This window comes from Budorcas taxicolor, chromosome 15 (assembly GCF_023091745.1).
Source record: "Budorcas taxicolor isolate Tak-1 chromosome 15, Takin1.1, whole genome shotgun sequence".
In the NCBI taxonomy this organism is placed as follows: Eukaryota; Metazoa; Chordata; class Mammalia; order Artiodactyla; family Bovidae; genus Budorcas; species Budorcas taxicolor.
In genome coordinates this window covers 28,862,359-28,873,578 of record NC_068924.1, presented here as the reverse complement: position 1 = coordinate 28,873,578, position 11,220 = coordinate 28,862,359, and the positions used below count along the sequence as shown (strand labels likewise).

General features: G+C 42.1%; 1 pseudogene; it reads right to left on the bottom strand.

Annotated features, from left to right (window-relative positions):
- Positions 1-253: 253 nt before the first annotated feature.
- Positions 254-3,150, bottom strand: LOC128060966 (CBY1-interacting BAR domain-containing protein 1-like; annotated as a pseudogene).
- Positions 3,151-11,220: the final 8,070 nt, after the last annotated feature.

The window sequence follows — 11,220 nt, the reverse complement described above, 5'->3', positions numbered from 1 at the left end:
TGCAGTGTGGGGAATGTAGACAATAAATGTGCAATATCTTACTATCGTGACAGTTCGTAAGTAGACAAAAAAGTTCTGCTATCATATTTTTTTTTTGGTTGGCATAAATTTCCTTTAATAATTTCTAAATTTCCAATAGCATTTAATTTTGAGGTTTAACGTATGAGGCCAGTATTATGCTTTACAATTTTAGTAATTCTGCATTCCAGGTCATTTAAGATGAAAATAGAAATGCAAAGTTTACTTAAGAAATTTAATTTTCATCCTCTATAACATCTAAATCTTCATCCTCTTCATCATCATCTTCTGTTTGTTGACCCTTTCTTAGTGGAGAGGTCAATACCTGTCCTGTTCCAGATACACACTTAGATGACAGTGATCTCCGAAGAGGTAACTTTGAATTTGCTCTTACAATATCTAAATGGGATGAATAATCTTGTGGATATAGAGAATGTCAGAAAACCTCTAACCTTCTTCAACAATCTTTTGTATATTTTGGTAGGCAACAGTGTAGACCTCTAAAGCTTTTCTGTGAAGTAACATTTCGATAGTGATAAATTCTGAAAATACAGTCTTTATATCCTTTATTTTCTGCTTTTCAAAATTGTCAGTAATTTCCTCCAGATGATGAGTTGTTCCTGACATCCATTGTCAGTTCAGTTCAGTTCAGTCGCTCAGTCGTGTCTGAATCTTTGCGACCCCATGAATCACAGCACACCAGGCCTCCCTGTCCATCACCATCTCCTGGAGTTCACTCAAACTCATGTCCATCGAGTCGGTGATGCCATCCAGCCATCTTATTCTCTGTCGTCCCCTTCTCTTCCTGCCCCCAATCCTTCCCAGCATCAGAGTCTTTTCCAATGGGTCAACTCTTCGCATGACGTGGCCAGAGTATTGGAGTTTCAGCTTTAGCATCAGTCCTTCCAATGAACACCCAGGATTGATCTCCTCTAGAATGGACTGGTTGGACCTCCTTGCAGTCCAAGGGACTCTCAAGAGTCTTCTCCAACACCACAGTTCAAAAACATCAATTCTTCAGCGCTCAGCTTTCTTCACAGTCCAACTCTCGCATCCATACATGACCACAGGAAAAACCATAGCCTTAACTAAATGGACCTTTGTTGGCAAAGTAATGTCTCTGCTTTTCAATATGCTATCTAGGTTGGTCATAACTTTTCCTTCCAAGGAGTTAACGCCTTTTAATTTCATGGCTGCAATCACCATCTGCAGTGATTTTGGAGCCCAGAAAATAAAGTCTGATACTGTTTCCACTGTTTCCCCATCTATTTCCCATGAAGTAATGGGACCAGATGCCATGATCTTCGTTTTCTGAATGTTGACCTTTAAGCCAACTTTTTCACTCTCCTCTTTCTCTCTCACCAAGAGGCTTTTTAGTTCCTCTTTACTTTCTGCCATAAGGGTGGTGTCATCCGCATATCTGAGGTTATTGATATTTCTCCCGGCAATCTTGATTCCAGCTTGTGTTTCTTCTAGCCCAGCATTCCTCATGATGTACTCTGCATATAAGTTAAATAAGCAGGGTGACAATAACCACTAGACCATTCAGGTATGACCTAAATCAAACCCCTTATGATTATACAGTGGAAGTGAGAAATAGATTTAAGGGACTAGATCTGATAGATTGCCTGATGAACTATGGACTGACGTTCGTGACATTGTATAGGAGACAGGGATCGAGACCATCCCCATGGAAAAGAAATGCAAAAAAGCAAAATGGCTGTCTGGGGAGGCCTTACAAATAGCTGTGAAAGAAGAGAAGCGAAAAGCAAAGGGGAAGAGGAACAATATAAGCATCTGAATGCAGAGTTCCAAGAATAGCAAGGAGAAATAAGAAAGCCTTCCTCAGCGATCAGTGCAAAGAATAGAGGAAAACAACAGAATGGGAAAGACTAGAGATCTCTTTAAGAAAATTAGAGATACCAAGGGAACATTTCATGCAAAGATGGGCTCAATAAAGGACAGAAATGGTATGGACCTAACAGAAGCAGAAGATATTAAGAAGAGGTGGCAAGAAAACACAGAAGAACTGTACAAAAAAGATCTTCACAACCAAGATAACCACGATGGTATGATCACTCACCTAGAGCCAGACATCCTGGAATGTGAAGTCAAGTGGGCCTTAGAAAGCATCACTATGAACAAAGCTAGTGGAGGTGATGGAATTCCAGTTGAGCAGTTTCAAATCCTGAAAGATGATACTGTGAAAGTGCTGCACTCAATATGCCAGCAAATTTGGAAAACTCAGCAGTGGCCACAGGACTGGAAAAGGTCAGTTTTCATTCCAATCCCAAAGAAAGGCAATACTAAAGAATGCTCAAATTACCGCACAATTGCACTCATCTCACATGCTAGTAAAGTAATGCTCAAAATACCCCAAGCCAGGCTTCAGCAATATGTGAACCGTGAACTTCCTGATGTTCAAGCTGGTTTTAGAAAAGGCAGAGGAACCAGAGATCAAATTGCCAACATCTGCTGGATCATCAAAAAAGCAAGAGAATTCCAGAAAAACATCTATTTCTGCTTTATTGACTATGCCAAAGCCTTTGACTGTGTGGATCACAGTAAACTGTGGAAAATTCTTCAAGAGATGGGAATACCAGACCACCTGACCTGCCTCTTGAGAAATCTGTATGCAGATCAGGAAGCAACAGTTAGAACATCCATTGTAGCTCTTCGTAATTCAGTTTCTGCCTGCTAAATAACATGTCGATCAGATGGGTTTCTCTGATGTGTTCTTTCCAACTGAGTAAATTGTTTAACTTCTTGATTCCTTGCTGTTAATGTTGCTTTGAGATCATCTCACTTCATTTTTACAATGGTTCCATAAGCTTTCAAAGGTTCAATTACTTCGGCTTCAAGTCTTTCAACCTCAGCTTGTCAATAATCCTGACGTTTGGCAAGGTTGTCAGCAAAGTTTTTCAGGCCCTGCTTTAAATGCAGGGTCTCAGTAGAGGCATATACGTTGATTTCATTCACCAGGAGGTCAGCTTTGTCTCGCAGTCTGGCAGTTTTCTGCACATAAGCAGCAAAGATTTGGCACAGCTCTCCAAAATGTTTCTCCACATTTGTAACAGCATCTTGCAGTTGTCTGCTTTGAGTGTCCTGGTTTTCCAACCTGCATCTCAACATGCTGCCTCACTCACAACTAGAAACCCCGGGCTGGACCCAATGACAGAGTCTGGGGGCCCGGAAGTGTGCCAGGGCACCCATATTTTTAATTTGCAAGAGTTCTGTTTTGTTTGAGCATTTCTTTTCATAGTGTCTGTTCTTGTTTCATTAATTTGATAGCTACTTATTTCTCTGAGGATATTAGTGATATATTTTTAATTTAATTTCTCTTTTTATTGTAAGAAAAGTCTAAATTTTCAAAAAAAAGACAAGAACGGGTTGTTTGGTTTTGCTTTTTGGTTGTGTCATGCAGCATGTGGAATCTTAGTTCCCCAACCAGGAATCAAACCCATGACCCCTAAGGGAAAGCCAGGAGTCCTAACAACTAGACCACCAGGGGAGTCCCCTCAAGAATGGTTTAAAGAAAATTTTTCTTAAATCATTTGAGAGTAAATTGCCAACATGGGTAAATTGCCGATGATGGGTGTCATACCCATCATTCCCAGTACTTGAGTATTTCCTCAAACAAGATCTACCTAACAATATCATTAGAATCAACACATTAATACTGATACATGACTGCCATCTAATCCACAGACCCCAGTTAAATTTCTCCAGTCGTCCCAATGCTGCCTATTATAACAAAGGATCCATCCAGGACCATACACTGCATTTATTGTCATATCTCTCTAGTTTCTTTCCATCTAAAACAGGCATTCCACTGTTTCTTTGGCTTTCGTGATCTCGACAAATTTTTTACAGGTCACTTACTTCGTAGAATGTCCCGCTGCAGGAGTTTCCTCATGACTGAATTCAGGTTATGCTTTTTGGGAGCAAGAACATCATGAAGGGATGATGTGTCCTTATTGCCTCTTATCAGGTAACACTGGAGGCCTGCACCTGCGCGCTCAGTCGTGTCCAATCTTTGCGACCTCATGGACTGCAGCCTGCCAGGCTCCTCTGTCCTTGGGATTTTTCCAGGCTAGGATACTGGAGTGGGTTGCCATTCCCTTCTCCAGGGGATCTTCCTGACCCAGGGATAGAACCCATGTCTCTTGCATCTCCTGCAGGCAGGTTATTTACCACTGGTGCCACCAGTACTGGAGGAAGAAATGGCAACCCTGTCCAGTATTCTTGCTGGGAAAAATCCCGTGGACAGAGGAGCCTGGCAGGCTGCAGGCCATGGGGTCACAAAGAGTGGACACAACTAACCACACACACATACACACACACACACACATACACACACACACACATCAGTTAATACCCAGGTAATAACCAGTTTCAATGTGTCCCATTATTGAGATTGTTTTGATCACCTGATTAAAGTGGTATCTGCTAGGTTTCTCCATGTGAAGTTACTCTTCTGCCCCATGTAATTTAGTAAACATTTTGTGCAGAGGTACTTTGAGACTGTGTATATATACTGTTCCTCTTCAAACTTTTACTCATTAGTTTCTTTAGCTTAATGAATCCTTACTATGATGGTTGCCAAATGGTGATTTTTCACTTTATTATTCCTTTTAATTTATTAGCTGTCATTCTAAAAGTAAGGAAAATTTTTCTCTTCTACCCATTCACTTATTTATTCATTTTTATATCAGTATGGACATATAGATTCCTATTTTATTCAATTTGATTGTCATTATTTATTTGATGCTCAGATTTTGTTAATGAGAGTCCCCATCAAGCCCCCTTTATGTTCTTTTGCTTTTTCTGCATTATTCTTTAAGAATCTCTTTATTTCTGACACAGAAAGACGGTCCAGGTTTATCTTGTACTTTCCCTATCTCAACTCTAGAATCAATCATTTCCTCAGGGGTCCCAGGTTTCTTTTAGTTGAGGATGGTATTTAGACACCAGGATTTGGGCAGTAGGGGTGTTAATTGCCGTTGGAGTATTGTTGTTTCCGGGTTTCCTGGGTGGTGTTAGTGGTAAAGAACCTGCCTGCCAATGCTGCGGACATAAGAAACACAGGTTTAATCCCTGGGTCAGGAAGATCCCCTGGAGGAGGGCACGGCAACCCACTCCAGTATTCTTGCCTGGAGAATCTCATGGACAGAGGTCCATAGGGTTGCCAGCCAAAGAGTCGGACACTACTGAAGTGACTGAGCCCGCACGCATGCACACATTGTTGTTTCCAAGCTCTATCTCAGCGGATAAAGCTAGAAAATATGTGTATCCAGAACTCCACTTGCAGACACTTGCCTTTCCCGGATCACAGTCATTCTTATTCTACTTAGATACCCATAACCTGTTTGGGGCCACTGTCATATCCAGCCCCCATCCCATTCACATGCTGTCTTCCCTCCCTTTTGGCTCTAACATATCACTCTGGCTATGGACATAACTCCTGACTCTGCTCAAACTCTGATCTCCCAAACTGTATGGCTGCCCCTGCCTCTCCTGGACAAATACTCTCCTTGCCCTGCCCAGGCTCTGGCACAAAGCTTGGGCCTATTGTCACCTACCCCTCAATGCTTTGGGTTTCCCAAGTGGTGCAGTTGGTAAAGAATCTGCCTGCCAGTACAGGAGATGCAAGAGACTTAGGTTTGATCCCTGGGTTGGAAAGATCCCCTGGAGGAGGAAATGGCAACCCACTCCAGTATTCTCCCCTAGGAAATCCCATGGATGGAGGAAGAACCTGGCAGGCTGCAGTCTATGGGGTCTCAAACAGTTGGACATGACTTAGCAGCAGCAGCAACAGCAGCCTCAATGCTTGATGGCCTGTCTGACTCATCTGACCTCTAAAACCCTGGCAGGCAGCTGCTGCTGCCGCTCCCACTCCCTCTGCAAATATTCTCTTTACCCTACTTGGGCTCAATACCTCTGTGGAGTCCTTGTCACTCTACTTAGACTTCACCAGCTTGTACCTGGCTGCCAGTGTCATGACCACTGTCTCCACCCCACAGAAGTCCTGCTCACCCTGCGTTAATATCACCTCTCCCAACCCCTCATAGATATCTGTCTGCTCATTCCCATGGTGTTGGAACTAAATTAGTGAAGGGGAATAGAAGAGAGGAAGACAGGAGGCAGGTTTCTACCTAGTCTGTTTTCTGTAAGTAGTTTTTCTCTATTTGTTCTGGTCTCATCTTCATATAAGAGGGCATTCTCAGATATCTAGTGATTCTTGGTTGTCTAAGTGGGGGTGGGTGGGTGGAGGGGAGTGTTTTGCTTATCATCTGGGTACTTTACTGATCTTGCAGGTCTATTTCTTCGAGGAACAGCTAAAGGCTGTATCTTTAGGGTTGTGTCTCTTTTACCTGCTCCAGAAACTAGATCTCCAGCTTTCTGTTGAAATGAGGGAAGAGAAGAGAGGTTGCCCAGCCATTTGGGGTCAGTGAGCGATTCTGGATGTCTAACAGCATTTTAACCAGACTCTCAATCCATCCTGTTCATAGTCCCTCCTCTCCACAACTTCGAGAGGTACCGATGTCATCAGTTCCTGAGCCTTTGCTAGTTGTGGTGTGGAAATCCAAGTTGCTTCTTGGCTTTCTCTTTCAGTATAGGAAGCCACTTCCCTGGTTCTGCTAATTCGGTCAACGTTCCTCTCCTCTCTTGTTAACTTTGTTCTTAAGCAATGTTTTGTTTTGTTTTTTCAGTCTCTTTTCTGTCATTTTAGTAGAGTTTCAAAAGGAAGTGGAATTAAATGCATGTTTAATCTGGCGTTGCTTATTGGAACTCCAGTTTGAACTTTCAGGCTTTTAATTTGCCTTCATGACTCAGTATCAAGGTCAAAAGCTCAAATACAATTTTTTTAAAATTGCGTCTTCTTTTAACCCCTCGTCTTTTTAGTTCTTTGTGTTTCTTTCCATTTGGCTGTTCTTACCATTGACCTATTTGCCATCTCTTTCACTTTCCTATAGAATCCTCATTGTAATAGCAACAATAACAGTAATAAACAAATCTTGATTTCTCCCTGTTGATGAATAATTATTTGAGCCAAAGTATAACTTGGGAACAGCTTCTCAGAAAGTGCTTAGAACAGTTCAGCCCATTAAAGGTCAAAATACAGTTATATCAGTTTTTGAGACAGAGGGCTCTATTATATTAAGTGATGTATTATTGGCAGCGTACACAATCCAGATTATGGGTCATTGTGGCTATAATATTTAAGAAGGAAGGATATCTCCTGAGGAGTTGTGACCCTTGATGAGATCAAGAAAGATGTTATCTCCTAAGGAGATCTAGTTAATGTAGATACACAATACATACCAAAGGGAAAGGAGGAAGCTCAAATGGGCAAAGAAAAATTTTGTTTAAATTTTTCTTGTCATGACATAGAATATAAAATTATAAAATTCATCATCCCTTAGCCACAGATCAAATTTATCCTAAGGCCTGGTGATTCTTCTTCCTAAATATCTCTAGAACCTACCACTTCTCTCCCTCCACACTTGATTCCCACTCAAACCTTCATTTCTCACTTGGACTGCCTTCTGGTCTTCCTGCCTCTTGCCTAGCTTCATTCCATGCGTCTAATTTCTTTTTCTTAAAGACAAATGCGGGGACTTCCCTGGTGGTCCAGTGGCTAAGACCCTGCCCTCCCAATGCAGGGGGCCCGGATTCTATCCCTGGTCAGGGAACTAGATTTCACATGTCACAACTAAGAGCCCATATATTGCAATTACAGATCCCACATGCTGCAACTAAAACTTGGCACAGCTAAATAAATAATTAAAAAAGAAAAAAAGTGTGATTGTGGCTCTTGCCCAGGTCACAGTTTTAAAATGCAAAGTTGGGTGCTTTCAGGGAGTGTGCACTCTGAGAGTCTTTGTGGGCCCCATTGCTTCCTCTAGGACATTGATTTAGGCCACCTGCCTTCCCCTGAAGGCATTTGAGCTTCTGATTCCCTGCTTAAATGATTTCTCCATTGCCCTCAGGTAAACTACAAACTCTATCTGACCTATAAGACCTGCATGATCTGGCCCTGCCCACCTCTCTCCAGCCTCATCTTTCCCCATAGCTCTGTTCTCTTGCCAATGGGAACTATTTTTATTTCAAATGTGCCAAATTGTGTCTTGCCTCCAGGCTTTGTGTGTGCACTTCTCATTCTCCCCTCCCCATTCATCTGGCTAATTCTGACTCATATCTCTGTCTCAGTTTAGACTTAATTTCTTTTGGAAAACCCTGCCAGTTATGTGCCCCTTCCTGCTGACTCTCTCAGGGAACTCTGTCTACTTCCTCTATAATAGCACTTATCACACATAATTATAATTACCTATTTATTGTTTTATTGTTCTATCCCCAGAAGTGTCTCAGTATTTCTACATAGGCTGTTCTGTGCTTAGTCACTCAATCAGGTCCAACTCTTTGGGACTCCATGGACTGTAGTCTGTCAGGCTCCTCTGTCCTTAGGGATTCTCCATGCAAGAATACTGGAGTGGGTTGCCTTCCTCCAGGGGATCTTCCCAACCCAGGGATCGAACCCAGGTCTCCTGCATTGCAGGTGGATTCTTTACCACCTGAGCCACCAGAGAAGCCCAAGTTATAAACAATATTTCTGAAATAAAGTTGATCAATTTAATTTAGACCTCTAGGTTTCCGTCTTAAATGAATGACGATACCATTAACCAAGGTATACAATACAAGAAGGCCAGGGAGGTTGCAGGGGTTAGACACAGGATGAAAGGCTAGTGAGGCAGCCAGGATAGATATATCTAGTCACTAGATGGGACACAGGCCTGGGGGTTATACAATTGGTGGTTAACAACACACTAAATGCCTGGTGACCTCATGATGGGTGAGATCATCTGCGAAGGAAAAAAAGAGAATCAGGAAAAGTGGAGTCCTTGGGAGTCAGGTGAGGAAGATATGGAGAAACAGTGATTATTCAACAAAATGTAACACTGGAGAGTAACATGTTCCCATGTGTGTTTTATAAATTCCCCCGGGATGTTTGCTGGTATTTTACTGGGAGTGTGAGAGAACAAAGAGAGCTATGGGCAACTGAGTTTGGAAAATCCTGATCTAAATAAATTTGAACAAATTTCTTCTGTGTAGGATTTTACATTTAATATATTCACATTGTGATTTCCCCTGAGGGCAACATATTCATTCGTTCATTCAATTCAACAAACATCTTTTACATGCTAGAATATGGGTCTATTCAGTAAAAATCAGATAAGGGTCCCTGCCCTTAAGAACATGCATTTCTCAGAAAAGTCAGATATTAACTAATTAAACAAATTAACTGCAAGTGAGCTAAATGCTACAGAGTTGAAGCACAGGATGCTATAAAGGTGTTTAATAGGAGGAACAGGAACACACTTTTCATTAGACCCACTCAAGGGAACAGTGTTCTGTGGAACCAAATTGAGGAAGTGTGGCTGTAGAAAGGTCAAGTAGGCTGAGAAGTGGAGCGTATGTCTGTGGATTTAAAAACAAAGAGGTCATTCATGGTACTAGTGAGAGCTGTTTCACAGAGTGGGAGTGGATGAGGTCTAGACAGACAATCCACTCTTTGGTCAAGTAAGCGAAGAAGCAACAGGGCTGCAGCTGCAAGGGGAAGAGAAAGTCAAGGGTAAATCTTTAGCCTTTAGTCTGAGGAGTCTTATACCTATTTGCAAGTTAAAAGAAAAGCTAGACAGTTTGCACTTAAAATAGTGAGGGCACTCATTCATGTATTCACTTGTACATGTTTGGTATATTCTTTGCTCCAGGGACTGTACTAAGCACTTGGGATACAGTGGGGAATAAAATATACATTGTGTTCCATGCTCACCTATATTCTAATAGGGAAGACAAACAGTAAACAAGTAATCATGGTGGACTTCCCTGGCGGTCCCCTGGTTAAGATTTCGTGTTTCCACTGCTGGGGGCAAGGGTTCCATCCACGGTCAGAAAACTAAGATCTCACATGCCATGCAGACAGAAACAAACAAACAAACACCTCCCCAAACCAAGTCATCATGATGAAATATAATAATTGGAACTCTGATAAGAATTATGACGAAAATAAACAAGATCCTATGATAGAGGACAGGGTGTAGGTATGTTCGGGAGGATCTTTGAGGAATGACATTTGCGAAGAAGCAGCAACAAGAAGAACAACAAGAAGCCAGCTGTGTAAGGAGAGAGGAGAAGTGCTTCTGTTAGAGAAAACAGTAGGTCTTGAGGTGGGAAAGAGTTTGCTGACGTTAAGAACTTCCAAGGGCCACTGTGGCTGGAGTAGAATGAGCAACAAGGAAGAGTTGCAGGAGCTGAAATAGAAAGGATAGGTAGGACTTGGATAATATAGGCCCTTGCAGACCAGGGAAGGGAAATAGGAGTGTATTCTCTGCATGTTGGGAAGCTATTGACAGTGCAAGGTGCTGATGCTGTCATTTACATGAAAAATATCACTGAGGATGTGTGGGACAATAGGTTGGGATAAGACAAGAAGGGGTAAGTAGGGAGCCCAACTTAGGACACAACAGCAGGAAACAGGCCAGTGGGAAACAGTTCTGTCTGGTTGATATTGGAGGCAACGGGGTAATAAGGAACAGACAGATTCAGGAAATATTTTAGAGATTGAACCCATAGGACTTGGCGATGCATTGGATATAAGACATCAGGAAAAGATGTAGGACGAGGAAGTAGAAATTGAGATACTATGTAATTCCTTTGGAAGGATGCTTTTTGAAAAGGAAACTAAAGGGAACGTACAGTTTAGTTTGCTCAAGAACCCATTCAGTAAACATTTACTGAGCACCTATCAAATGTCAGGCCTTATGTCAGGTGTTGGACATGGAAAGAATGAGGCATAGATAGACCCAGTACCTGTGAATCTACAGCCAAGTTATCTCTGATACCAAGAGATGTGCACAGTAATAGAAATTTGTACAATGGTGGCACCAAAGTGGGAGTGCTTCACTCTGCCTGGAGCATTAGAAGGAAGGGATGTCAGGGGAGATGTAAGGCTAGATTCTGTGGAAGATGAGTCTAGAGGTAGAGAAGGGAAACTGAGGATTGACCTCTGCAACCTTGAGTTTTTGTGCAAAGTAGCACGCAGTCAGGCTGCCCCAGTGGCCCAGCAGTAAAGAATCCACCTGCAATGCAGAAAATCCAAGTTTGAAACCTGGGTTGGGAAGATCTTCTGGAGAAAGGCAT